The following is a 22,996-nucleotide window of genomic DNA, read 5'->3' on the forward strand; positions in this document are numbered from 1 at the left end:
TTCTTCTAATGATTATCATTAAGAATATGTATATATTCTTTTTCAACCAAAAATTTACAAAGTGATATAGCAAAAGGAATGAAAAACAAGAAAAAGAATGAGAAAGAAAGCCTACCTACTACTACTACAATTATTTATATACTACTTTTCAGTGAAAAAGTTCTCAAAGTGCCAAAAAGAGTAGAGTTAGAGTATTTAATCCAGTAGTGAAAATGTTGTTGATATTCATTAAGATGTAACTGTCTGTTCACTTTCACTACATGATTATCGGATTAAATATGACCCTGCTCTCGCTGGCACAGAGTGAGTGCATACTGCATAGGTTGAAAAAATTCATTTAAAATCAACGGTCAATATTTGACTTTCTTCAAATTAAATTCACAGAGTCCTGTCATATACTACATTCTGTGCAATTTTTCAAAGCTTTCTACCCATCCATTTTGGAAATATAAAATGGGGAATATATAAAAGTGGACAATTGCTATTTAGGTGAAGGCAAAGAGCAGATTCTTCCACATAAAGCTGAAATAATGGCCAGGTGGCCAGGTGGGAAGTGTGTGGGGGAGGGCTTCTGTTCCTGAAGTTTTTGTAACTTTCTGCCATGAAACAAGCAATTTATAAGCTAAGCAAGCCTCCAAATAGTTAAAAATCATTGAACTGACCGATTTGCTTAGACTTAAAAACATAGAGTCCTGGCATCCTGTCCTACCCAAGTACCCAATTTCAGAACACTATGCCCAGCCATTCCAGAACTATAAAATGGGGAACAAACTTGGGAGCTGAAAATTTTCATTTAGGTGAAGGCACAAAGCAAGATTCCTCTACATGAGGCTGGAATAATGGTTAGGGGTCCATTCGGGCCTCTGTTATTCGGCGCAGCAGCCATGTTGCCTGCTGCCGCACATGCTTAAATGGCCTCTGTGAGGCCTGGCATGGCCTAGGGCCTGGCAGAGGTCATTTGAGCATGTGCAGCAGCCATTTTGTTTAAAAAAATTAAACAGAAAATATTATATTGTGGTAAAATTATTTATAACTTAGTTGTAACATACAGAGGTTTTTTAAAAAACACTGTTATAATTTGGAAATTCTAATTTATTATTGTTAATATTTTCTTGTATAATATTTTCTGAATGGTTTTTGCAGCTGTCTATGAGGAAGAGCACTTTTATGCCCAAAACATGTCAGGAGCTTTTCTAAACAGTGATTTAATGCAGCTTTGCTACACTCAGTTGGGGTGGGGGGTAGTACATACGAGGGAACCATTGTTAGCGACAGAAGGTGCCATTTGTACAGCCAATGGCATTATTCAGCATTTTCCCCAACAACTTGCAGTTACTGCATATTATATGCATCCTAAAAAAGTAGCACTTTGGTGCAGCACTCAAAACAGCTTATCTTAAACTTCCTGCCACAGTAAAGCCACCCATCTGGGAAATCTCCAGGCAATGACTGAATAAAGAATTTTTATGACTGAATAAAGAATTGATAAATATTTATCAATATTTATTCAGCATCTTTGGGAACACCCCCCACCCCCGTACATGCACACACACACACACTTTTATCTTGGAATAATTAACAATGCCAGCCCAGCTGGTGCTTCCCATCACTACCTCCCGTGCCATTGGGCCTCCATTCTCCCCCCTTCATGTATTTGCAATAAATACTGGGAGGGACAGTGCAGACTGAGTGTCTTCTCCCCATTTCCTCCTCTGCTCTCTTTCTCTTCCGTATGGGAAAGGGTGGAGGTTGTGCTGGGGGGCAGCTCTTTCTGTGTGCACAGCCCTCTGCCTTAGTGAAGAGGATGGGGGCAGCAGGCCTGTCCCTGGTAAATCTCAATCCTATGTTGTCCCTATTTTTCCTTTGGGGGACGTCTTGTTCAGTTCTGTTCAAGTTCCTAGATCTGTCATTCCTCAGTGTTGAGCTCCTTCTCAACAATTAAATCTCTTTAATCTCTTGCAATTAAATCTGCAAGTGGGTGTGTCTGGATGCACCATACCTTCATCTCTAGCACACCTGCATGTGTTAGGTGCATGGTCCTAAGACACTATGCAGTGCATGGCACAGAGCAGCTGAAACTGAGTGTAAGAGCAATGTGTAATAGTGGGTTGAGGACTTGGGCAGTAAACCTTGGCATGAGACTTGGTTGTTACAATATTTTTATCTGAGAAATGTTGGGCTTGGCTCACCTACTCTGGTATTCTGAAATAATATACTCTGTGTGCACTTTATTACTTGCTTTCCATTTGTGCCATGCTTCTAGTCAAAATTGTGTGGCCATGCCCCCTACCCATTCTACACCATGCTTGCCAGGTTGCTTGGCCCGCATCCCTACATATTTACAAGCATGTCTCTATTTTCACTGGTGAAATATTGGAGGGTGTGTGTGTGTGTTCCTATATGGTGCATATGATGCTTCAAAAAATAAGCAAAGAAGGATTCTGCTCAAGGAGTATGGAGGCTGAAAATATAGGCTACAGCTCTGTTGGTTTTAAAAAGTTTTTTTTAAGGGTTTTCAAAAAGTAGCTAAAATTATTATTTGCTTCTCTTTCCCTCCCCTTCTCTTCCCGGGGCATCACTGACCCTTGATGACTATTCCATTCCAAGGCTGGAGAGGCATTCCCAGCTATCAGGGGATATTAACATTCTTTTATTAACTCCCTTACCCGCATTATGTGACACTGTAGGCAAAACCATAGTGACTGACATATCCAGAGTAATCAAGGTGGTCAACCTCACAAAACCTTCCTAAAAAGCTTAAACAAAAACGTTTGCAATATTTACTAGAGCACAGCAAAGTTTGAGAGGGTCTGACTCCTAAGTCAAAAAGTGAAGATGAGCCCCTGCCCCCACTTTCTTCTTCAGAGAGCCACAAGGGGAGAACAAAGAGCAAAATCACCCAGACAGCAGGGACCCCTCCCTCAGGGACCCAGGGACATTCTCCCCTTGCTCAGTCGTAGCTACAAGGCCCTGAGGGAGACCCTGAGAGAAAAGTCAGTTACATCAGCCCTTCCTCAAATATGTCAAGGTTTGTGATCTTATTAGCAGATAAAGTGCAGCTCATAGTGGGAGCAAGCCACAAAACTGAGAATGAGGTTGGAGATGGTGGCCTGAGAGGGGCTACACTTCCCGAGGTGAACACATATATTCATTTGTCCCATTTGTCGAATGGGTTTTGCAGTTTTTGAAACAATACAAAAACCTGCAAACCATGTTTAACAGAGGCAATAGTGGAAGGGCCACTAAACCCTCTTTCAAATGAAGGGGGTGGTGGTGGTTCTGCCGTCTGTCTCCAGCCTGCAGCTCACGGATACCCTCCTCTCTGATTTCCATTTTCCATGAGTTTTGCTGTCCTCCACAACAGAGCATATGGGTCCTGTTCTGTCAGTGAGAGTGCAAAAAATGGGATAATGAAGGGTCACACAAATTCAGAGCTCATGCGGAGCTGAGTAGTTTGATATAGAATTTCTTCTTTCACTTATTGGAATCTGACAATGGCATTTGATTTGGAAGGAAATATAGCATTTATCTGATATATATTCCATTTACATCTTGCTTGAGGTCAAGTTTCAAAAGCAGAGTGCTCAACAGCCTTTATAGAATTCCAGAAGTATTCTCCTAGCAGTTCCCTAAGAACACATTGGCTTAGGATCTGATGGGAGAGATAAACGTTTGCTTATGCTGGCTGTCAGCACCTCTCTTCTGAATGCTGTGATGACCTTAGAGTTCTGTCTGTTCTATTTAAATACTGACTAATATCTTCAGCATGCGGCAAAATAGCAAACTTTTCACCACATTCGCTTTGCTTGCCATGTTTTATGAATGTGCCTCTCTCTCTAAGCATCATTCCCACTCCCTAAACTATTACATATAAGATTTATTTTCTTGGACTGTTTCCCTTTCCTTATAAAATTGGTTTGTACTGGCAAAAGCTGAGGTGGGGGTGGGGAATCTCCCTGGAATACTTCCCTTGATATGACAGAAAGTATTCAAAATGCTTCCTTCTTGGTATTATCTTTTTTAAAAAATTTTAATTTTTTTTTGACATTTTGTATTTTACAACACCTTTCCCAGTTCCCACCCCCCCACCCCACCCCTGAGCCCAGCCCTCCCTCAGCACTGGTGGCGGGGGGAGAGGAAAGAAAGGAGAGAAGGAAAGAGAAAGAGGGACTTTTACCTATAACCACATGAATAAACAGGATGGAGTCATTTAACAGTTTCCTCTTCACCTTGCATACACCTCACTTTGCATACACTGCAATGGTCAGTGGGCAACATGTGATCACTGCTAGGAGTGTCAGTTGCAGCTCAGATAGGCATGCCTATCTTTAATTGTACTAACCAAGGAAGGTAGTCATAGCGTTCTGCCCGTTCCCACCTCTGCTCTTGCCATCAGCACCCAGCTACATTGCTAGCGCTGGCCACAATGGGCACATGTCCCAAATGCTTGCTAGGTGCCCAAATCTCTTGCCTGCCCTGCCACCCACCAATTTTGTTTGGATGACGCGGGAGGCAGTGGTGAGGGATACATGCTGGGCAGACATTAAAAATGCCAGCCCAGCAGGCACCCCCATCACTGCTCCCTCCATAGTTGAGTCCCTGTTCTTCCCACTCCATGCCCTTGTGATGGAAAGGGGTGTCGTAAATCTATCGGGCTAACCACACTAAGCGCAACAGAAGCAGAAGCAGAACATCAAAATTCAACAGGAATAAATTCTCCAAACCAAGTCCAGTCCAAGTCAGTCCAATAAATCCACCAGAGTCCAAAGTGAAATCCACAGGCAAGGTCAACACAGTGTAGGGTCCAAACACAGCCAAGGCAAAACAGGAACACAGCCAATTAGCTCGCAGAAAACTATTGTTGCTATCAGCAGGGTATATATGTTACAGGCATCTTAAATAGGCCGAGCCCACAGTGCTGTTAATTAAGAGTTGCTGAGTCAGCAGCTCTGACTGTTGTTTTACGCATGTGGCTTCTTAGCTCTTGCTGTCTCTTGGATTGGCACCTCTCCACAGCTGAGACTGGTTGCGCCTCCTCCACAAGAACTGCCTCACCCGGCTCTAACTCATCTTCGACTCTCTGTGCGTCTGACCCACTCTCCTTTGCAACCTCTGGTCCTTGCCCACCCTCCTCTGCTGTCAGCTCTGTCTCTACCTTCAATTCCTCCTCGGAGTCTTCAAGCATCCCCATGACAAGGGGAAAGGAACAGAGTGCCTTCTGCACATTTCCTCTTTCACAGTGGCAGAGCCAGGGGGACAGAGGTACGTGTTTGCACCCATCTCCCATATACACACCCATTTACGTGCCAGTGACGCCCCTTGTGTTTGGGGGCATGGCCTGAGCTCTGGAGGGCCCACAGGAGCCCTCTGGAGCTCATTCCCAACCAGAATTTGCTGGCTGGGTACATTTATTTCTCTTTCTTTCCCTCACTGAAGAGAAAGAAAGGGAATTAAATGCACCCAGCCAGCAAACTGCTAATTTGGCAAAGAGGCACCTTTTAACGTGGTGATTCTCTTTATTTAGCAGGGGGAGAGTAACTGGCCCTATCAACCCCCAGCACAGTACCTCCAGTGACTGTTGCTGGTTTCTATCTTATGTTTCTTTTTAGACTGTGAGCCCTTTTGGACAGGGATCCATCTTATTTATTTATTATTTCTCTGTGTAAACCACCCTGAGCCATTTTTGGAAGCGTGGTATAGAAATCAAATGAATGAATGAAATTCTGGCTGGGAATGAGCTCCAGAGGGCTCACACAGGCCCTCAGGAACTCTGGCCACGTGACATCACACAAAAGTGGACATGGCCAGAGCCCTAGAAGGGCCGTGTGAGCCCTCCAGGGCTCATTCCCAGCTGGTGCCTTCTGGCAGGGTGGATGTTTGTTCATTTTCTCCCTCACTGGAGCAAACACTGGCTGGGAATGAGACCCAGAGGGCTCACATGGCCCTTCTCGAGCTCCAGCGACATCAGGCAGCTCCCAGGAGCTGGGGGGGCAGGTTATTTGAACCCATCCATCCTATTATAGCTCCACCCCTGCTCTTCCACTTTCCATGCCTTCCTGGTTCCATTTGGGCATGAGGGAGAAAGGGATGCAGCTGCATGGGGGGGGGGCAAGCTCTTTCAATGGGCACAGTGAAGGGTAGTGACCCTCATGCCCATTAGCAGGGCTGAACAGAGGCAACAACAGTAGACCAGGAGGATATGGTGGGTAAACTCCCTCCCCCAAGTACTCTTAAACCCTCGTCTCTGCTTTAAAAGATTGTTTGGGTGACGCACAATAATAATAATAAACAACTTCACCGGGAGACTAAATTGCTGCAAGTCATGATTGCAAAGGGGAGGGGAAAATGAAAAGGAAGCAAGTATTGTGGGGCGGGGACCCATTCCTAGTAGGATCCTAACAACATCCCCTGGTGCAGGTGGATTAGATTTTCTCAAGACTTAGAGTTCACGTATGGCATATTGACAACCAGTATGATTTTATTGTTATTATGATTATTAGGTGTGTATTATGTTGTTGTTGTTCATTTCAAAATGATTAATAAAAATACTTTTTAAAAAGATAATCTGGGAAGCTCAGGATTAACTTTAATTATCAAAATGGCAGCGGGCAGGGGGAGACTGTGGGCCTCAGCCAGGTCCTGTGGGACCAGGCCTCAGTTCTTTTAAGTACCTGGCAATACTCCTGTCCTGTCTGCATCTCTCCTCTCACCTGCTGTGCAAAACTCCAGGAATCTTGCTTGTTACAGCAGCCAGGAGAAGGCAACAAGAAACAGGGAGGATAAGACACAGCTGCCTCCATCTACAACAGCATATTGAAACTTAAGGTACATAACTGATCTCCAGCAATCAAATTTTATTGAGTATATTCTGAATTGTGCAAAGACTGAACAGCAACATTGACTGTGCACTCTGACCACACTCCCACACATCAGAAACCCTCCCTCCCACACCCCATGCAAGCAGAAAAAAGGGCTCTGGCAGGAGCTCTCCATTAATGTACCTCAGCTGTGGCTACTCATGGACAAGCCAAACAGGAAAAAGACAGAGCAGGGGAGGGCTGCTATGGTTCACCGTAAGAAACGGGCTCTGCCAAAGCCTCTGTGGCTGTTTATGCTATGGGGGAGGGGAGGTTAAAGCAATACTTTAACCAGGTTAAAGTAAAATAAACAGTTGCACCCCGTTTATGGAATAGCCTCCCCAGTGAGGTTTGCCTGGCTTCATCACTTTGTTCTTTTAGACGCCAGGTAAAGACCTTTTTGTTCACTCAGGCCTTTTAAATTTTAAATTTAACTTTTTAAAGTTGTGATCTGATTGTAACTGATCTTTTAAAAAATTCTAAATTGTTTCTGTATTGTGTTTTGTATTGGAATTTGTATTCCCCACCCCCTTTTGGAGGACTATTATGATTTAATCTGTGTTTTTATCTCGTGTTTTAATGTTGTGTTGTAAGCTGCCCAAAGAACATTTTGTTATGGGAGAGCTAACAAATAAAATTTAATCATCATTATCATCATCATCATCATCCCCCAATGAGGCACTACCTTGGTGTGGTTGTGGGGCGTGCGTGCTCTGAGGAAGGTGAGAGCTATGCCAGAGGTCTAACCATACTGGACAGGTCTCACCAGAGGAGCCAGACAAAGAGTGCTTCTCCCATCAACAATATGGTGAGATGTAACTTTAATAAATCTATACCGGATCGGTCGTCACCCAGGTCAACAAGGAACACACCAGGTACTGGAGTCCCTGGATATCTGGTGGCAAGTGGGCTACAGGACTCAGGATCTTCAGTTGAGCAATCAGGGCTGGAGACTGCAGGGTTACTGGAAGAAACGTCGCTTAACCGAAAAAAATATATGAAAAATGCCAACAAGGAAATAATGATCTGCTGTTACAAGTCTAGTCCAACTAGAAGAGGTTATTTTAAAAGAATGTACCAAATCTGGAAAGAGAAGCATCCAGATACAGAAATAACAGAACAAAGGCTAGCAGACCAGAGAAGATTCATAATAAGAAATAAAGTATTCACAGAAGTTGATCTGGAAGAACTGCAAAGAGCAACACAGGCTCAAGATATGGAAGAAGAATTACCACCAACTAAAGCAGTAGCTCAGGCGCAGGATATAGAGGGTGCCACTGTTGCTGAACTGTTTCAAAATCAAAACCAGGCAACCTCCCCTTTGCCTTCACCTCAAAAACCTCAATGCCGTTTAACAGAAAAGCAACAAGAACTAAAGCAAAAAGTAACTGAGCACATGAACCAAACAACCACCAGGGTTCGACTTCCAGCGCTAAAAACAGTTGTCATAAAACAACTTGCTCAGGCATTAAAAGATGTCAATGCTGCACTTGCAGAAATAACAACCAATAATTTGCAAGAAACAAACCAACTAATGTACAGTGCAGCAACAATAACAACACAAGAGCTCGGATATAAGATCAGTGGACCTGTCAAAAAAGAAAGTAGTACATCACCTAAATGGAAGATTAGATTAGAAAATAAAATCACCAGGCTTAGATCAGATGCGAGTAAATTGAAAGACATGAAAGACAAGAAGCTGACGAATGAAAACACCAAACAGTATCTGAATTAGAGAAGTCCTGGAAATAAAGAAGCAGCAAATAACAGCAGTGTCAAAGAAGATTAGCAGATATGAAGGTAGAATTACACAACACAGGCAGATTCTCCAATTCCAGTCAAATCAGAGATGTTTCTACCATAGCATAGAAGGAGAAACTGCAAGAAAAATAGAAACACCAAACAAAGAGGAAATAGTGCAATTCTGGGGGAAACTATGGGACAATCCAATAGATTAAAATAAAAAAAGCAGGCTGGGTGAAAGAGGTAAAAAAATGTAACCAACAAATGCAAGATCTAATAATAACACCAGAATTAATAAGTGAAAGAGCAAAGAAAATTAAAAATTGGACTGCTCCGGGTGACGATGAACTGCATGGCTTTTGGCTTAAACACCTAACAAGCCTCCATAAACAACTATCAAAACAGTTCAATCACATTTTGCAAGGAGGTGATATTGAACAATGGCTAACAACTAGGAAAACTCATCTCATCATGAAAGACCCAGCAAAAGGTGAAGTTCCAAGTAATTATAGACCGACAACCTGCCTGCCAACCATTTTCAAATTATTAACTGGAATAACAGCACATGAAGTAATGCAACACTTATTAACTAACAAACAGCTTCCAGTTGAACAGAACGGAAATTGCCCAAACACCAGAGGCACAAAAGTCCAGATGCTGATTGACAAAATGATTTTTAGAAAATTGCAAGAGAAGAAAAACAAATCTAAGTGTTGCATGGATTGACTACAAGAAGGCCTTTGACTCATTGCCTCACACATAGAAACAACTGGTGTCAGCAAAAACATTCAGATATTTATTTTAAAAAGCAATGAGCATGTGTGGAGTACACAGTTAACAATCAATGGCGAGACATTTGGACAGGTTAGCATTAGAAGAGGCATTTTCCAAGGGGACTCACTATCCCCTCTGTTGTTTGTAATCGCCATGACTCCACTTTCACAAATACTAAACAAAACAGGCCTCGGATACCAAGCATCTGAAACATCAAGTAAAATCAACCACCTGCTGTACATTGACGATCTGAAGTTGTATGGAAAGTCCCAGTAAGAAATTGAATCACTGCTAAACACTGTCCATATATTCAGTAGCGATATAGCAATGGAGTTTGGACTAGACAAGTGTGCTGCATTAATAATGAACAGAGGAAAAATAACAAAAACAGAAGGAATAGAACTGCCCAATGGAAGCAACATCAAGAACCTGGAAGAGAAAAAACATTACACATACTATACCTATTATCAGATACACTGCAGGAATAATAGACTGGACCCAGGCAGAGCTAGAGACGGCTAGATTGTAAGACCAGGAAAATAATGACCATCAGTCATGCTCTGCACCCCCGCAGTGACATAGATAGGCTATACCTCCCTCGCAGCTCCGGTAGAAGAGGAATGCTGCAAGTCCATCAAACAGTAGAGGAGGAGAAATGAGGCCTTGAAGAATATATCAAGGACAGTGAAGAAGATGAACTTCAAATGGTCAATAATGAGAAACTATTCAACACCAATGAAACAAAACAGGCCTACAAGAAAGAACAAGTCAAGAACCGAGCAGAAAAAATGGAAAAATAAGCCACTGCACGGCCAATATTTGCACAATATAAGTGGAAAATCAGACATCACCAAGACTTGGCAATGGCTTAAGAATGGCAACTTAAGAAAGAAACAGAGGGTCTAATATTGGCTGCACAAGAACTGGCACTAAGAACAAATGCAATAAGAGTAAAAGTCAAAAAATCAACAAGTGCCGCCTTTGTAAAGAAGCAGATGAAACCGTGGACCACCTAATCAGCTGTTGTAAAAAGATCGCACAGACTGACTACAAAGGCATGACAAGGTAGCAGGGATGATACACTGGAACATCTGCAAAAAATACAAGCTACCTGTAGCCAAAAATTGGTGGGACCATAACATTGAAAAGGTTGAAGAAAATGAAGATGTAAAAATATTATGGGACTTCCGACTACAAACAAACATCTGCCACACAATACACCAGATATAACTGTAGTCGAGAAGAAAGAAAAACAAGTTAAAATAATCAGCATAGCAATACCAGGGGATAGCAGAATAGAAGAAAAAGAAATAGAAAAAAATCACAAAATACAAAGAACTACAAATTGAAATTGAAAGGCTGTGGCAGAAAAAGACCCAAATAATCCCAGTGGTAATTGGTGCCCTAGGTGCAATTCCAAAACACCTTGAAGAGCACCTCAACACCATAGGGGCCACAGAAATCACCATCAGCCAATTACAAAAAGCAAGTTTACTGGGAACAGCCTATATTCTGCGACGATATCTATAATAACAGCAACAACATTGATCACAAAATTCAGCCATCCCAGGTCCTTGGGAAGGACTCGATGTCTGGATAAAACAAACCAGTCAATAACACCTATCCTGTATAAACAACAACAACAGCAACAGCAACAATAATTAGTTTGTTAGATTTTTCTCCTTTGGCTTTGACTGCTAAATGACAAGCAAATAATCAGCAGGTAGTTATTTTCCTTCTGCATGCTGGGAAAAGGTACACCAGGGAATATACTCTCATGGCTTCATGGTGCGGTGTAAATGTTGAGTGAAGCCATTTCAAATTACACTCGCAGCATTGAAGGAAGCAGCCCCTCCCCTCTGCTCTTGGTGGGTTTTTTTGGGGGGGGGGGTTTGTTTTGTTTTGTTTTTTGTTTGGTGCAGGTGCACATCACATGCCTCCTTGTTTTCCTTCTATCCAAGGGGGGCGGGGTGGAGAGATTTCTAAAGCCTATATCTGCACTCCTAAAGAAGGTTTCTCGCTTATCAACCCCTTGCAACCGCTACTAACTGGGCAAAGAGGCACCTTTTACCATGGTGATTCTCTTTATTTAGCAGGGGGAGAGTAACTGGCCCTATCCACCCCCAGCATAGTACTTCCAGTGACTGTTGCTGGTGTGTGTCCTATGTTTCTTTTTAGAATGTGAGCCCTTTGGGGACAGGGAGCCATCTTATTTGTTTTATTTCTCTTTGTAAACCGCCCTGAGCCATTTTTGGAAGGGTGGTATAGAAATTGAATTAATAATAATAATAATAATAATAATAATAATAATAATAATAATAATATCACGCGAATGATTCTATGTCAGTGCCTCTCCCTATTTGGTCTGGAGTTTTCAGAAAAGGTTGCTTAAAACCAGCATTTTTAAAACCCAGAAATTCATCTAGATAAGCTGGAATTTGGAAGACAAAGCCTGATATGTGTGTAGAGTGCTTCCAAGGAGCTCAAATGGACCTCAGGGTAAGTTTGGCTGGTGTGTGAACGCACAGACTCTCCTCTGAAGTATATCTGGGGAAGAAGCCCTGTCTGTAAAGCCTCCAGCTGACATACTGCACAAACATCCATGATCAGGCTATTTTTAGCTATTTTTAGCTTGGCTGGATGAGACCATTTGCTATTAGTTCCACTCCCATTGCCATCTGGCTCCACCCCTGAGCTACTAGGCATAAGCAGGCTCTGCTCCCTCACAGGCACCATACACTGCCTCCACCCAATGCCATGAAGAGCACTCCTGTCATTCCTATGCACCCACCTTTGCATCCTGGTTCATCCCCCTGAACCTCATCTGGAGACAGCAACCCTAATTGTCTGTGGTTGAGTTGAGCAGGCTACAAAAATGCCCAGTCAGATCCATCATGTGATTAAATTTTATGTGAAGCATTATTATATCTTTAAAAGAAAACGGGTAGGATCAGTATACTGAAAATGTATTCTTCTTCAGAAGCCAGTGCAAGATAGGCAGAGCAAAGGATTAGGGGGAGGAGAATGGGTAAAAATAAGAGGGGGGAATCAAGTCATGATCCTAGGGGATGTGTTACAGAACTGTCCCTGTTTTCATCTATGTAGTGTTAATGGTGCAGCGGGGAAATGACTTGACTAGCAAGCCATAGGTTGCTGGTTCAAATCCCTGCTGGTATGTTTCCCAACAACTATATTGGGCAGCAGCAATATAGGAAGATCCTGAAAGGCATCATCTCATACTGAGCGGAAGATAGCAGTGGTTAACTCCTCTTGTATTTTACCAAAAGACAACCACAGGGCTCTGTGGTGGCCAGGAGTCAACACCGACTCGACAACACACCTTACCTTTACCTAGTGTTGGGAGAGTATGAAGACGTATGAAGAACTTTCACATCATACAGTCTTCATCTGACCATTTTCTGGGCTTACAGAATTGTGATCAACATTTACAGATATGGTGCACTGTTTAGTGGAGCCATAAGATTCTGTGTGGGGCTGCACTGTAGCGAGGCCACAAGATAAGCCCAACACTTTTAAAATCTGGTGACTGCAGAAGCATTGTTACCATATGTATTCCCATTGTTGCAAACGGGGATAACTGCAGCAGTGCTGTTTCCACAATTGCTGGGTTTTTAACATGTCAGGGCTTATCTCGCAGCTTCACTGCAGCCCCACACAGAGCCTTATGGCTCCATTAAACTGTACATCACGGCAGTGTACATAAAAACTCTTAGATGACTTAGGAAAAGTACCATAAAATACTAAGCATTGTTGCAGTTGCTACCATAGTTATCTATTCAACAAATTAAATGAAGAGCCCACTCTCATAATATAGACACATTACTTGGCTCAAAGGCTAGGATAAATATATGGCTGGTGTTAAATATAATATTGTTAATCTTCTCAATCCTCTCCTCATTAGAGTTTCTGGTACTGAAATCAGGTGCTGAAGATACGCTTTTGGCTCATAGATGTTGCTGTAAGATATAATTATATTTCCCTCCCCCTTGACCCCCACAGAAATATGTAAGCCCCTCAGGCAGTTCATGTCTGGTTTCTGCTTGCACTTTGTATCACATAGCCAGTTAGTGAATAACACTGCTCCTTGAACTTGAAAGAGCAACTTTGTGATTTAACTCATTCCTCACAGTTACTGCAGAATTTCTAATACTTCTGTTCTGCTTAGCATTCGTGCTGTCAGGATCGAGTCAGGCCCTACCTGAGTCAGACACCTGGATCTCAACTCAGAGTCCTTGAGGTCAATGTTCTGAGCTAAAGTGCAAGTTATAGAAACTGCTCTGCTGAATGAGCAAAAATGGAACGCCAGACACCTATTGTCATGTATCAAGAGGAGGAGGCCACACAGAGGGTGCAAAACCACTGGCAACTTCATGTAATACTCCAGAGAGACCCCTGCAGCAGCTAGTTGCAACACTGAACTGAACTGGAAGCTAAATATATAGTGACTGATAAGAGAACACAGGCACTTCCTGCTATGGTAAGCCAGAAATTTTTACTCCTCCTCAGTTCACATAATCCTGAAGATACTGGAGCAAAGCTCTAGTCCAGGTTGGCCAATCCCAGACATACACTGCAGGAGTCAAAGTGACAGCTGAGCCTTCATTTGGCTGTGACTCATGCTGGCCCCATGTCAGACTGGTCATGAGGGCCCTTGCCTGTAGGAGCATAGCTGCCATTGAACATAGGGGGACGATTGTCAGTGGGCCACTAGCCACTTGGGGTCATAGCCTGTGGCCCCTCCTTTCCCTCACTGAATCCTCCTGGCACCTAGCTCTCTGTGCATCACACGGAGCATATAATACTTTGCTGTTGTGCTGCCTGCTCAGCACTGAAGAGTTAAGTTGTTCATCAGCCCTCTTCTGCAATGCCCATGACTGGAAAGGGGAGGAGAAAAAGCCGCCTCTGGGTTCTTCTGCATTTGGCAAACCTCTTCTCTTCCCCTCCTGCAGTCTCTGCTTTTCAAAAGAGAGAAGGAGAGCCAACTAAGAACTCTACTCTTTAGTGCCCGGCAGACAGCACAGCCGTAACATTGTTTACTGGTGTCATCCTTTTGTTGAGACTGGTTCTGAACAAGGCGAGAAGGGTACTGCACGTGGTTCAAAATATTGGCTGACATCCAGCACAACATTCGATCTGCCTTGTAACAGAGCATGTGTGCAGCCAGAACCTGTGCAGGTGCAGCCATTGTGGATTTAGATTGTGAAAACAGCAAGGAGCGAAGCTTTAAATACCCTACTACTGCTGCTCTTATAAAAATTGAACCACCACTTTTCTAACTGCTTTAAAGTTTATGTTTTAAGTCAGATCTCCCACATCATGTCTGTTTGGGCCCTAAGAATGTGGGTTTTTATTTTATAAACTATAGACACATACTACATACTATAATATTTTAAAAGAGCAGCTTCTTGACCAGCTGTTGCTGAGTTATTCTGTTTTGCTTCCAAAAATAAATTGTTTCACCTACATGTATTTCTTACCTGTGCAACATTATCATAGGGTTGCACATGTCTCATTTTCTTAGTCTTTATGCCTTTCTTAAATTATATATTTAAAATAATTGCTTTTGTAATGATCAGCCTCCCCTCCCCCTAAAGAGTCAACAGGGAGTGAACCCTTCTCTCGAATGACACACTGGTGAACTCCAGGACAGCCAATCAGTACACCAGGTGGGTGGGTCCTAGAGAATGATTGCTGGGAATTCTGGGAACAAGAAGTGCAGTCTTTGTTGGAGAGAAGCACGTGCAGAAAGGCTTAGTGAGGGGCATGGAGTTTTTGCTCCCTTGTGGTCAAAGCCAGCATGCAGGTTTCTCTCGTGGAATAACTGCAGATCCTTGAGAGACAGGATTGCAGGAAGCTTGATTCTCATCAGGTACTGGATGAGTTTTCAAGGAAAAGAGGGTTCAGCATAGAGAACAGTTTGTTAGTCAGATTTTGCATTAGAATCTTGTTATTTCTTTGTGTGTGTGCTTTGCATTTTCCTGATACTGTTCTCTTATTGTTTACCTGCAACATAATTAAAATAAGATACACTGGCCTACGCTCAACCCACCTAAGGCATTGCAAAAGACTCTTTAAGCATGCCTAAATGCAAACTGCAACTGCAGCCTAAAGACAACCTATTTTTGTAACCTACTAAGTATTTTTGAATGTATCTAAAACTAAAAGCCTCAGATGGAAGCAGTCTGTAGTAATTTAATAAAACTGGGGTTGTTGTTTTTTTCTTTTCTTTTTACAAGGCTCTCAGAGTTGGTTTTTAACTCAGGAAAAGAGGGGGCAGAAAAGGGAATTTATCTGGTGCAAAAGCATTCTCAAGTGCTCAGCAGCTATCAGGTTTTTCCCCTCATCCCATGTAGGCATACATGTGGAAGGTTTTGGGTTTTGTTGTTGTTGTTTGTATTTGCTCAGTACCCAGTTACAGAGGGATCTTGGATTAAAGCACCCAATCAACTGGTCCAGTTCTCTACAAACTTTAGTGTGCTTGGTGGCAGCATTTTAAATCTACCAGAAATATAGAAAGGTTTTATGAGAAGCCCACCCAGGCATGGGATGACTCAGCATTTTCGTTCCCTCATGTGAGCTAACTCTGAGACTAGCTTTCTAAAATTATGAGAAGCTTTAATCCTCTTCAGCTTTAATTACTAATTATTTTGAATAATAACTTTTAATGCAATAATTAATGTGCTAAAAATTTATCTCAGCCCCACACACCAAGGCATGGTTAGTTCCAGACCACCAGAGCATTAGTGTTGTGCAGTCCTGGTATAAACTAATAATAACATAGTAGTATTTTGAGCATATGCAGAATGTCCCTCTCTTGCTGATAAAGAACCACAGCAAACACTCTGCCTCTCAGCATAGAAAGGAATAGGATGCTGAGTTTTCAAGTGAGAAGTGGTGGTGGTGGTGGAGGGGGGGTTATAGCTTAAGCCTCAACACCAGGGAGCCATCTTCACTTCTTGTCTCTGGACTCACTCCAATCTTGCTATGCCCCCTGCTTGCCTGGGTTCTGAAGCAGCTGCTGGCTCTTAACTTACCACTGCTAGAACATCTCCAATACCTTTAGAGGGAGATAGTGAACCTGGTACTTGCCCCTCATCTGATCCACATATTTATTTATGCATTACACAGGCACAGGAGTGGGGTGAAGAGGAAAAATAGCATTCTATCATGTTATTTCACCCAGCCTTCTTGAACTTCCGTGGCTTCTCAAAGCTTTGCCTTTGCACTATTCATGCTAGAAGGGGCATTTTAAAGCTCAGAATTGCCAACTGAACAAATATATCAGGGTTTTTTTTAATGCATCTGTGGGAAAATGGCTAGGTTATGAGGAGCAGAAGTTGAAATACATGAAACCTCAAGACCACAGCTGGGGTTTTTTCCATGCCCTATCTTTACGATAGAGTATTTTGTATCCTAATAGGAAAGCCCAGACTGACTCAATTTATTCAGGAAACATCTTTTTAGAAGGTCTGTCTTTTGAGGATGTGTCTAAGTAAATATGTTTTAAATTTCTATAATTTAAGAAAATAGCTGTTATGGTAACATCAAATCTACACACACATGCTCAGTTCAGTTGGAATTTTTGTGAAGAGAAAAGGGGAGAGAGAAGGTAGTGACTGGGCAAAGAAGGGAAGGGGACTAAACAGCCTCTGCTGCTGTTGTCTTTAGCTCTGGAATCATCTGTGAAGGGCCTCCTTCAGGGCTTGCTAATGAAATTAACTCCCAAAGAAGAAGAAATGTCTTGAAAATAAATGGCAATCATTATACTTCAGTGCTTTAACTCTGTGGTAGATAGGGAACAGACTCAATCACATAGGCCTCAGCTCCTTAGCTATGGTTGCTTCTATTTTGCTTCATTTTACCTCAGAACTGGTAGGTCTCCTGTATGAGTTTTACCACCCTCCAATCTTGTTCCTCATAAGGGGAGATGACTGCTGAGTTGCATGCAAGGGCCAGAGGACCTGGGACTTTTAACAGTTGCATACAGGCAGACGTTCAACAGGTACACTTTGCCTAGCATGTGAAGGTGTGGGTAGCACCTGTTGATATTCTGCTTGTACTTTAGTTGTGTGGCAGCCAGAACTACATTAACTTATGTACACTGCCTAGGGATGACAGGTAGTATATACCACAAGGTCTGGTCTTGTGGTAGCAAGCATGAATTATCCCCTTGCTAAACAGGTTCCACCCTGGTTTGCATTTGAATGGGAGACTATATGTGAGTGTTGTAAGATATTTCCCTTAGTGGATGGGCTGCTCTGGGCAGAGCATTTGCATGCTTACATTAAGAAGGTTCCAGACATCTCCAAGAGGACTGAGAGAGACTCCTGCCTGCAACCTCAGAGAAGCCACTGCCAGTCTCTGTAGATAATACTGAGCTAGATGGACCAATAGTCTGACTCTATATAAGGCAACTTCCTAAGTTCCTATGAAAAATAAATAAACTTCAGCAGATGCAGTTCCCATCTCCAAATACTGGGGGAAATGCCATTGGCTGGGTTTCTGCCTGTCATCCAGCTGTTAGATGCAGAGCACCAGGGATAGTGGTAGCAGGGGCAGAGCCACCATTGGGCCAACGGGTTCAAAGAACTCGTGCTGCTGACCAATCAGGGGCTGTGAGAGCGGCCCTGACATGCCCGCCGCGTCTGATGTCAGACGCGGGGAGACTAGTTTAGCTCCTGAGCGGGGGCCGCACAGCCCCTTCGGGAGCTAAACAAAGGCTGAGGCTGCATTCGCAGTGCCAGCCAGGAGTGGCTCTTCCCTGCAAAGGCAGGGAAGAGCTGCTCCTGGGCTGTGCTGCAAACGCAGCGCCAGCCTAAGTAGCTCCTGAAGGGGCCGCGTGGCCCCTTCAGGAGTTAAAAGGCTGGCACTGCTTTTGCAGCACAGCCCAGGAGTGACTCTTCCCTGGAGGGAAGAGCCACTCCTAGGCTGCGCTGCGAAAGCAGCACCAGCCTTTGTTTAACTGCCGAAGGGGCCATGCGGCCCCTTCGGTAGTTAAAGGGCAACTGATTGAGTCTGGGTCGAACGGAGCCTCAAGGCTCTGTTTGGCCAGACCACGCCCCCGCATCTGACCATTCCAAACCTACCATTCCAATTATAGCCTGGTCATTTCTGTGTCAGAGGGCAAACGGACAAAATCAGCAGGGGATCAAATACTTATTTCCCTCATTGTAGGTACAGGCACATAGTAAGAGGTGGGAGGAAAGTGTGGAGCCCAAGAATGTTTTTTGTGGATCCCAGAGTGATCTGGAGGCCTCCCAGGGCTGCTTCGAGATGTTGGGGAGGCAATATGGCTGAGGAAGCTATTGGGAAAGCAATTCACAAGATCTTATAAAAGGAAAAATGTTTTAAAACAGAAGCTGCAGCAAAAAGGCAAGCAGTGATGTTGCCTTTTGCTGCGGCTTCCATTTTAAATTAAGTCCCCTGTTTCCCCCTCTAAGTTCTTCTATGTCTCCAGGAGCATGGCACATTGTGAGGTGTGTAGTTTAAAAGAACAACACACCCCACAAATGCACTGGACAAGTGGGGGCAGATAGTTCCAGTGCTCCACAGGAGCAAAAAGGACACTGTGCCTTTGTCCCCAGCCCCCATGCAATCCCTGGTAAGTGAGGGAGAAGGGTGGGAGTCTGACAAAATGTCGGATAAATATCAGGATTCCAGTTTTGCAATGCCAGCCCTCCCAATGATTTCCCAGTTGGATTGGATCCAACATTTTTTGGTATGCAGAGGCCTAGCACTTGGTGATTTTATTCTGCACAAGTTCTGAACTGCCTGCACTGCTATGGGCATCTAAAATGTCTGTGGTAGTGTGGACAGGGCTGTTGTGCTGCTAGTTTAAATTGTGCAATCACACTTCCGGGACACTACAGCCATTGGAAGTCATGGCTATAGTGCCTCAGAAGGATGGCTGTGCTATTTCAAGTAGCCGGGCTCCAACCTGGTTCTGCAACACCACAGGCATTGTTTTAGACACATGCAGTGGTGCTGCAGGCTCAGAACACACACACACACACACCCCACACACCATTACAATGTGCAGAATGCCAGCCATTGTGTTTACTTAATGACTGTTTTGATTGTTCTATTTGTGCTATAGAGCCACTTTGGGAGGTTATCTAAAAAGTGGTATAGAAATGCTCATAAACAAATATCATTTTGCTCTCATGGGAACTGCATGGCATTTTATCTTTGGCTGAAGCCCTCACGCCTCCCCCGCGACTCCAAGTGATTCCATGGATAATATCAACTGATCTCTTTAAAAAAATTAAATCACTACTTTTAAAGAGGTTACACAAGATGTAGTGACCCCTGACTTCAGCCTTATTCTTAGAATTTGGTCAGGGATTAGATTACATTACGGCCTGGAAGACTTCATTCTTCAGAAATTCTGCTTAAAACAGCAACCTGGCTTTCATCCCTAGGTGATAATGGATAGATTGTGTAACAGCTTCCAAGCCAAATCCTCTGGATTATGGGCTCTCTTTTCCTTGGTAAATTGAATCACACAGCCATGGTGTGCTGTTTGCTATCGTGTGGCTTGTAGTCAAGAAATGCTTAAGGAGTGCAGCTAGCCACAGCCTTGGTGTGAATGAACATACCACTGAATAGAACATTGAATTAAGAACACAACAGAGTGGTAAGAGTGATTTTCTCTCTCTCTCTCTTCCATACTAGAACTGCTTCAAAGTCCCCACAGGCCCATGAAGCAAGTCTCTTTTGTTAGCCAGGATGTCGGCCATTGCTCCAGCACCAATGCCTTTTTAGACTGTGAGCCCTTTGGGAATAGGGAACCTATATCTTTTGTTGTTGTTTTCTATGTAAACTGCTTTGATTTTTGTTGTTGTTGAAAAGTGATATACCAGTAATGGTAACAAAAAGACAATACTGATCTCTGCTTCATTTCCCATTTTTCATCCAGATGAGTTCAGTGAAGGCACAGATCCTGGCATTCTCTATGGTGACACCCACAGTTTGGAAGGTACTCTCAGTGGATACTCATTGCCCCTCTCTTTAATGGTGTTTTGTCCTTTCAGGAAGACAGTTTTATTTCTATGGCTGTTTTGTATGGGTTGCTCTGGTTTGTTGATGTAGCTTGTGAGGCTATTTGAGCTGCCTGTACTATTCTAATGCAGATTTTTATTGTTGCTCCGCATTGGTTTTAAAGTACTTTTATATGTAATACAAGTGCTGTTTTATGTGCCATTTAAGACAGAGAATGCAGTGAACAAATATGTGTATAAGTAGTAGTAGCTGCATTCTCTGCCCTAAATGGCACCTGAGGCAGCAGTTGCATTACATATAAAAATACTTTAAATCCAATGCAAAGTAACAATAAAAATTGCTCTTCGTCCCACTCACAATCACTTCCATAATCCTGGCGTTCTTCCCGGATACCTTTGCACACCAGTAGGGTGTCTCCACCATGGTTGCTGACCATGGTTGCTGACCATTTGGCTGGTGTGCATGCACAGAAGCCATGTGCATGCTGGCATCATATGCAGGGGCATCTGGGAGACACCCTGCAGACACATGTAGATATTTAGGAGGAATGCCAGAATTATGGAAGTGGTGGCGAGTGGGAGGAGGAGCAGGTATGGACCTGCTCTGAAGCCTTCATTTTAAAAGGGATTGTGCCGGCGATTCAGATGCTGAATCATGTTTTGGCACATCCCTAAACTTAACACACTTGTGCCTCAAACATTCATGTGTCTGCCATTCTGAATCGGGGTGGATGACAATGTTACGAACTATGCCCTTGAGCCGTCCCTATGTGTCCATACAGTTGTAACAAATTTGGTTCAAAATGGTTAGGTGGTTCACATTTACACCTCAAACATCCATGCATCCACAATCTTGAAAGGTGGATAACATCACAAACTACACCATTGAGGTGTCCCTATGTGTCACTCACTACAACTGTAACAAATTTGATTCAAATTGGTTAGATGGCCCACAAGTTAGCCCACTTGTGCCTCAAACATTTATGCGTCTGCCATCTTGAATCAGGGTGGATGGCATCATTACAAACTTGCCACTGAGGTGTCCCTATATCTCCTGTACCCAATTTGGTTCATATTAGTCCAGACATTGTGAAGTTGATAGAAGGGACACACACACACCAGAATGCTGGGTGATTTCATAAGCTTATTTTCTTTAAATAAAGTAGGCTAATAAAAAGGACTTGAAACCCAACAAAATCTTCTCCACATAATAACAGTCTTTCCCCATATGTACCCAGTCCTGCATGCTCAGCATTGGAGTACACCATCTGTGTCTTTTCACCATCTGGGGTTCAGCAGATGGGCATGCATGAAAGGGCTTTTTGGGGCACTACACTTGTATTGTGGAATGCCCTCCCCAAAAAACTCTGCTGAGGACAACTTGCTTATTTTCTGGTGAATGACCAAAATCAGGGGGCAGGGGGTTGGTTTTCAAAGGAGGGCTTTTTACTCCACCATTTACTCCACTTCAGTGACAGGGCTGCAGTGTGTTTCTGTATACAAATATGTTGCTGTATGCCCAGGAGTCCCTGAAATGTGCAATTTGTCCCTTTGCACACAGAAACACTCCCACTCTCCATATGATGGAAATTTTGATAGTATATAAATTATAAAAAGAAATAAATTAGCTACTCCATCATGTTTATATTATCTTAAGTATAAAAATAAAAGCATTCTCCACTTATTTAACTACTGTTTTCATAAATATCTCTATTTAAGGCTTACAAACTTGTGTTAACAAGATCCCTTTTGGCACTCAACTGTACATTTCTGCTTGAAAAATTATGAAATAAACCTAAACTGCTGATTTGATCTGGGTTTCTGCAAGCCTGTAAGAAAACCCCTTTTCTCTAAGTCAATAGCACCACCTTCAGGCCAAGGTATTAAGTTGTTTAGTAATATATCATAATTGTTTAATCCATTGAACAGATATGTTCAAAGGCATATCTGTTTGCAACACCTAGTAAAACTCTATCCTCTTAACACCACTTAAAGAACTAGTCCCATTCTGCAGTTCACATAAAAAGCATGTTTCCCAGGTCAGATCCAGATAGAGTCCAGTTCATGGCTGTCCCAGATTCACAAATATGCACTTCTAGCAACTCCCTAATAAGACACAGTAAAGATTAAAGCAAAGAAGTTGAAACCCTGTTTAAACCAGAATTTGTTTTTTTTAAAGAAATCAATCTTTCTTTCTTTCTTTTACCCTTTGACTATCCCTGTCCAAGGTGTACTTCTAACCCAAACAGACTAATACTAGCTGATCAGCACAGGAACATATGCAACTACCAAATGGTGGGCTATATTCTGCACAATCTTTCATTCAGGTAAGTGACTCACTGGGACTGCTGCACAACTTCAAAAGCAGTCGTGATGGTGTCATGACAAGACTGCCAAAGGAAAATTCTAAAGCACTTCCAGTCAGCAGTGCAGCACTCCTTTCCATTGGTGCCGCGCTGCTGCCTGGAAGCATTACACCACCAGGGCTCCTTTTGAAGTTACACAGCAGCCCTAGTAGGACCCTTACCTCCATGGACAGCTGTTCCAAATGTAGCCCACCATCATGCCAGACCACAGCCATAGCAAGGTTGGAGTGGGCCC

The 22,996-nt window shown here is 43.1% G+C and overlaps 1 protein-coding gene across 3 annotated transcripts in view; it reads right to left on the reverse strand.

Annotated features, from left to right (window-relative positions):
• The window catches only part of FBLN1 (fibulin 1), a 139,306-nt gene that overhangs the window by 5,598 nt on the left and 110,712 nt on the right, over positions 1-22,996 (reverse strand). The gene's annotated exons all lie outside the window — the stretch shown is intronic.

The sequence above is a fragment of the Hemicordylus capensis genome, chromosome 5 (assembly GCF_027244095.1).
Source record: "Hemicordylus capensis ecotype Gifberg chromosome 5, rHemCap1.1.pri, whole genome shotgun sequence".
NCBI classification, from domain to species: domain Eukaryota; kingdom Metazoa; phylum Chordata; class Lepidosauria; order Squamata; family Cordylidae; genus Hemicordylus; species Hemicordylus capensis.